General features: G+C 30.6%; 1 pseudogene; it reads left to right on the top strand.

Annotated features, from left to right (window-relative positions):
* The first annotated feature begins 5,250 nt into the window (after positions 1 to 5,250).
* LOC107001306 overlaps positions 5,251 to 7,611 on the top strand; it is a 3,589-nt pseudogene continuing 1,228 nt past the window's right edge.

The following is a 7,611-nucleotide window of genomic DNA, read 5'->3' on the forward strand; positions in this document are numbered from 1 at the left end:
TCTAGGCTCGTAATCCCTATCATAGCAACCCTTGAATGAACTTGAATCCCCTTGGTGGGAGAGTCCCTTTATAAACCTGGACTTATCTCTAATTTCAGTTCTACTCTTCCTTGACAAATTCTCCTCAGCTTGCCTTTACGTGCCAACTCTCAACCAATTTGGGGTTATCTGAAATTAGGGGAGCTTACAAATGTTTCATGTTATCCAGTGATATTTCATTGGACAGGTGTTTGCATGCTTCCTCCATGTGTTTAGGACGACCTAAGTTAACATTAATAATGTCGAGATCATACCGGACCGGCATCCCCTGTAGAAATACAGAATCGATTGGCTTGACTGTTGCTACATGTTTCATTCCCGATAGGAATTAGAAATTTATTTGATGTGTAACACTCCCGAACCAAACTTGGAATGTATGAGCCACACGGCTTAGTGAAAAGCTGGAAGTGATGAAACCTCATTGTGCTCATAATTTCAGGATATATATAAATCACCCTATCTATGGATAAGAGTTTTCTTTAAGAATAATTTTGAACCCATAATCCTTTGACCTATTTGATGATTTTGGTTGTGGAATCTTCTTCTCTTTTCTATTACTACTTGAAGTAAGTTTATTCATTTTGTCTCCCTTTGTACATATCCGTGCATTCTATGTACCCCTATTTGCTTTTCCTTAAGGAGGTGTTAGTTTTTCTACAACTTTAGATCTGGTTATACCTCCAATCATAATAATATACAGATGTTGTTAGTAGGATTCAACTGGGGTTTTGTTGGTATGTAAACCAAATAAGTTTGGGAAACTATAACGAATATTCAGCGGCTAAAACTCTCTATGCCGACTGTTACATGCATTCCAGGTGAAGACTAGGCCATTTATGATTCAATCAGTTTGAATGACCGTCGAGTGTCCCAGTGGGCTTGATCTTGCTCGCCACACTGCATGATGCCCTATTTGTCATGCTAGTTTCCTAAAATAGACCTCACAACCCTTCAAAGAGAATTTACAAAATTCTCTACTCAACTACTAGTTGGTTTCACAACTCTTGCCTAGGGTATTCAGATTTTTACTCATTCCCATATCAGGAAGTTCAACATAGCTTACTCGGGAAAAACATATCTCTGGATAGAAAATATCATAATTGAAGGAGGCTCATGTAGAACTAACCTTTTCTGCTGATCTGATGAAAATTTAGGCAACAAACGGTAGATAGATCTAGATTCAAGCAATAATTACTCACCTACAAATACTTATGAGATACCATAATTTTGTAAAGACTAAAATCTAGAATGGGAGTAATGTAAAAATTGAGGAGGATTAAAGGCAGTGATTTTATACAATATTTTCAGAACTCATTCCGTTTGTGACGTAAGTTAAATATGTGCTCTGCTACTTGGCGATAGGCCAAGCGATTCTTTTCTTCGCTGAGTCGAACAGAACCTCCAGCTAATTTGAAGAGATAGAAAGCGGACATTATCGCAATCAATAATCAAGTTGTCTCTTCGACAACACAATTTGTGTGCCTCAAATCGTTCCCTTCAGAAGCCCTTCACTCATAAATCTACAAATCAAAACACCCTTATTTTAAATAAGATCTTTAAAATACTTAAAGGGTTTTGGATTTCCTCCAAAACAACGCAATTGTTATCGTTGTGGAACGACGCCAATCAACACTTATTCTTCATCTTCGAGTTCACCCATGGTGTAGTTAGGCGAGGCTCTCGCGAATGGTGGATGAATACATGGTATCAACTCAATAATTTAATCATCTTGATGTTGAATGGTTATAGTTTTTGTTTTTTTTTGTCTCATACAACATTTCTATGTTATTTTCGAGCTCATTCAACATTTTATCTTGTGTTTCTAGCTCCTCCAGTCTCTTGGATCGAATGTCTACTTGGGCTACAACTGAGTCCCACTCGTGTTTTCTTGATTTTCTTTTTCAGTTCTAGCTATATTATCAAAGGTTTGGGCTACCACTTCATAGGGGTTAAGGAGTATATCGCCAAGGAAGCTTTGATCAACGATACCTCTAGTTTCGGTCCTATTACCTCTGTAGAAGGATTGTAGATAAGCCTTGTTGATCATCCCCTGAGATGGGAATGATGCTAATACTTTTTGAAACTTAAACCACACATAGTTAAGAGTCTCATCCCCTACTTTATTAATGGTAATGAGGTATTCCCTAAGGTTTAACACATTCAAGAGAGGATGGTCTATGCGAAGTCTGCAGTGGTCTTCCATCTTATTACTCTGCATCAATACACAATCACACAAAACAAAGAACCACAAAACTAAAGAAAAATTAGTAAAAGGTAGGTTACAAAGAACTAAAAACTATAAGTAACTACACTTTTACGTGACAACACTCCCTGGCAGCGGTGTCATATTGATTCTTTGATACATTGTTTTTATTTTTATTTTAGCTCGTGCTCAACAACACTAGCCTATAGTCAAAGTCTCTATGACACTATCCACAACCACTAGGTGATATTATCATTAAAATGCAATCTAAGCTACAAGAAAGAAGGACCCAACAAATTAATCAACCCATAACTTCTAAATGACACCACAAGAATAGGGTTTTTTAGCCATACATCAAGCAACAATCAGATATACTTAAAATGATAAAGAAATCAAGTGGCTATAAGACATTAAATATTAAAAGTAGAAAAAAAAGGTAAATGGAGAAGACCCACTCCCAAAATTGAAAGAACTTCTTTGTTCAATCTTCCACAAAATCCTCTCCGTACTTGAGAGAAAATGTAACAAGAAAGTTTCTAAAATAAACTATCAAGTGTAAATTTGTTTTACTCTCTAATTTATTTATCATAATTAAAGCGTTCGTTATTTATAGACTTCAGAATGGTTCTAGCGAATATTTTCTGCGTAGTTGGTCATGATTTATCGAATGATTTGGCGAATCTCCCTTTGTTCAGTTTGTCGCCGGCTGCACAATGCCTTCATTGTCTTTGTGTTCTTCATAGGTGGGCGATAATATTCTTCTTTGCCGAGATGATCATAAAAGACTCAATTGCTCTTTTTCGTCACCTTTTGATCTACTTCCTTTACGGATCACTTGCTGTAACATAAGTCAAAACTTTTCTATTCGATGGATCACAAAGTGTGCTTGGCGATGCATACCTTTGCATCTTCAACTCTTCTTCTCCCTTTTTCTTCCATTTTTCGCCTAAGTGTCCATGCTTCTACCAAATCAACAAATACGTGAAACTTAGGGGTTTTATAAGATATCGAGATAAAATAAATAATCGAGGACACTATTTGCATTAATATAAGGCCCTAGATGCGTCCAATTTGAGGACTCATCAACTATATGACTAATAATATTTTAAATACTACAATTGAAGGTTATTTAATAAGCCTAATCTCTATTATCCAATTGTGCCATTTCTTAGTTAATCCCTAAATTCTTGTAAACAATGGTAAGTTCTTCAAGATAATTTTAGTCCATATAACATTATTTATTTTTGTGAGAATATCGAGAACTAACTAGCACACAATCACAAACAAATAACAAAGAACAAAAAATAATATAAGGATTTAATGAAGTTCAACCAGGCATAATCCACTAAGAAGAAAGCAAAAGAATTTTACACTATGAAAGAAAAGAAGTTTTCTCCTTACAGTTTTCTAAAGCCTTTAGGACTACATTGTGTCGTGTACCATACTTTATCATCCCCAACTGTATCTCTATGTATAAATTTCAGTTGTCCCAGACTTATGAGGAAAAGGTTCTCCAAATCCAAGAAGGAAAATATATTAAATTCTAAATTTATTTGGACAAAAGGTTTGCTAAACCAAAAGGGATAATGAGTATCCTAAAATATACCAAGAAAAATTTCAAACACAATGAACAATTATTATAGAATTGATGCCTATGATGCTAGAGGAATGTTTTTATTTTTTAGAGTGATATTTTTATAAAGTATTATAAATATAAAAATATAAATTTTTTCAAATTTAAATCATACATTACTTAGAAAATTATTATGGTATGACCTCGATACAAAACCCGTGTGGTTATGAAGGAAATAAAACATGTATCCTCAATTAAACTCACCAGATATGGAAGTCTTTTGAACCCTTTACGCCCATACAATAAGTATTAGATTAAGTAACAACCATGTGAGATGAAATGATAATATGAAATCAAGTTCAAGCTTTGTCTCTACATGCAATTTGGTTTTTCAAATTGTCTTTTTGGCACATAAATATAAAACTCTCATATGTTATGAAAACTATCGAATGTATCCCAATTCTTTATTTTTACAATCATACCAAATAAGCAAAACTTAGGACAAAACTTAAAACAAAATACACTATAAAAAAGTTATTCTAAAAAACTAAATATTATTGTTCAAAGTTTAATTTTGTTCAATGAAAATGTAACATCAAAAATAAGTTGTAGTAAACTTTAATTTTGTTCAAGTACTCTTTAATAAAATTCAACGTGGTCAATAGATTTAGTAAATATATCATCATGTTCACTTTTTGTATATATTTCATTAGTCCTTTCGTATCCTCGCAAAAAGTTCTTTAGTTGTATCATTATTTTTTTTATATATGAAATATAAATTTGTGGGTTAATATTTGTATTCGAAAAATCTGAAATCATGATATGAAATTCTCAAATCAATATTTTTTGAAGAATTTCATCTCATAATTTTAAATAATGAGCTGAAATCACTTATCCGATTTTCATGTAATGATTTAAATTTACAAGGAAAATCACATGTTAATTCAAAGTTTGTTCAATTTTCATCAAAATTACCATGTTTAGATATGAAATTCTCAAATCAATTTTTTTTTGAAGAATTTCATCTCATGATTTAAAATCATGAGCTGAAATCACTTATCCGATTTTCATGTAATGATTTAAATATACAAGGAAAATCGCATGTCTAAATGCCTACTAACTAAACATGGAAATATTGATGAAAATTGAACAAACTTTGAATTAACATAGAGTACTTGACTTACTATTATTACTCACCTAAAGCTATGTTATAGTATAAATTAGCTTGTGTGACCATTGAAACAATAATTTCTTTACAAGAATAGAAAATAAAAAAAATTATGTTAAGATGCTAGAAAAGTTTCTAAGAGTTTGAGTTTCTCATGAAAATCATTGCACTTGTTACTGAAATCATAAGACGTAGGGAAAAACAACCATTTCTTTATCTTTGATATTCTATTACAATTTTGATGAATTTCATATTTTCTACTAGAGAATGGATAGACACCATAAAATTGATCGTAGAAGCAGTAATGGCTATCCCGATATCTTCTATTGCACCACAAGGTGGTGTCTCATTTGTAAGGTCTGAAAATTTTTCTCTATTTTTTAACATACTTATTATAAGGTGTTTAGTTTTTTTCCAATTAAAACATGTACAAAAATGTTTTGATCTATTCGGTAATAACTTTTTATTTCATTATTTCTTCTAGAAAATGGATAAGCATCACAAAGTTGATCGTATAGATGCAATAATGGCAATTCCTCTATCTTCTATTGCACCACAAACTGGTGTCTCATTGTAAGCTTTAAAAAAATCTTTTACTCTTTAATATACTTATTATAAGGTATTTAATTTTTTTTCTAGTAAGACATGTACACAAATCTTTTCATTTGTTTGGTAATAAATTTTTAAATATTAGTTATCTTATGGAAGAATGATGAAAAAAAACCCCAAGCTAAAAATCTAAGTCGCATAGCAACAACAACGACAATATTTAACTATATCTAAATCAAAAATAAAATAAAATAGGCTATGTGAATCCTCTTTATGTATTTGAACTAAATTAATTGGCCTATAGTGACATAAATAATAATAAAAGTAAAATAGTAATTTAAATACATATAGATAATAGTACTAGTAGTAGTATTATTAAAAGTTCTCTAACATGTTTGTCGTCTCATTTCATTTTTATGATTATATCTAAGACATCAAAGTTTGAACGGATAATAAAATTATAAATTGTGCATGAATCTTTGAATAAACATCTTTGTATTATGATTATGTAATAAGATTTGAATGTTAAAATATAAGCCTGCTTATAATTGTTCATCTCTCAAGTTAACATTTTCCTTAGAAATAGAATCTTTATAATTTAGTTTTCAAAAAAAATATTAATTTATATACAATAAAATTCTAATTTAGGATGAAACTTTCATATCACATAAATCATTGATCTTATTACAAAATGTCTAATTTAGGATGAAAGTTTCATATCATATATATATATATTGTCATATAAAATATGTGTACGTGTGCGTGTGTGTGTGCGCCTACGTGTGTGTAAATTCCTAGCAAACAAGAATTTTTGATGTTTTTTTAAAGTCTTTTCATCCATTACTCCACAAGATTTACCATTTTGCAAAATATCTAACTATTTTTTTCATACTTTCAACTAGAATATTGATAAGTAGTACCGAGTTGATGGTGATGAGGATGCAACATTAATGGACATTTCGATATCTTTTATTGCACTGAAAAAAGCAAGCATTGAATTTTCGCAGGTTCGCTTTGAAAATTTTTCTCTAATGATAAGTTGTTTGTTTTTTTTTTCCTTTTAATACATATACAACAATCTTTTGATGAATACCTAAACAAAAATTTAATGTTAATTTCCTTTTGGAAAGAAGAAAATGTTCTTCTATAAAGTGAAAAGATATGATCTGTATGACAACAATATTTATATATGTCATGTCTATGATAATAATATAAACAACAAGAAACCTAGTGTAATATGTCGAAATGAGGTATCAGACGAACAAAATGTACACAAACCTTATCAACAACTTTGAGGTAGATTAGTTATTTTTGATAAACCCTTAGCTCCAAAAAGAAATACTCCAAAGAAGTGTGTTTGTGTGTATATATCTATATATAATTTGTGTTTGCGTGCGTGTGCGCTTGTGTATGTAAATTCCTAGCAAGGGATCAATTTTTATTTATTTTTTTGAACGTCCTCTCAATTACTCCACATATTTATTCATTTTTTAAAATATCTAATTATTTTTGTCATACTTTTGAATAGAATATGGATAAGCAGTACCAAGTTGATGGTGATGAGGATACAACATTAATGGACGTTCCGATATCTTTTATTGCAGTAGAAAAAGCTAACACTGATATTTTTCAGGTTCGCTTGGCAAAAGTTCCTCCAATTATAAGTGTTTGTTTTTTTCCTTTTAATACATATATGAAAATATTTTGACTAATACATAATAAAATTCTAATGTTATTTCTTTTTTATAAAAAGAAAAATGTTCTTCTCAAAAGTTTAAAGATTTGATATGTATCTCAACAATATTTAAATACTTCATGTAAATAATATTCCTAATAATAATAACAATAATAATAATAGACAACAAACCTAGTATAATCCGACGAAATGGGATATGCAAAGAATAAAATGCACAGGAACCTTATCATTACCTTTGAGGTATAGTGATTGTTTCTGATAAACCCTTAGCACAACCAAAAAGTAGTCCAAAAAAGTGTGTGTGTATGTGTCTCTCTCTCTCTGTGTGTGTATGTGTGTGTATATATATATATATATATATATATATATATATATATATATAT

The sequence above is a fragment of the Solanum pennellii genome, chromosome 1 (assembly GCF_001406875.1).
Source record: "Solanum pennellii chromosome 1, SPENNV200".
In the NCBI taxonomy this organism is placed as follows: domain Eukaryota; kingdom Viridiplantae; phylum Streptophyta; class Magnoliopsida; order Solanales; family Solanaceae; genus Solanum; species Solanum pennellii.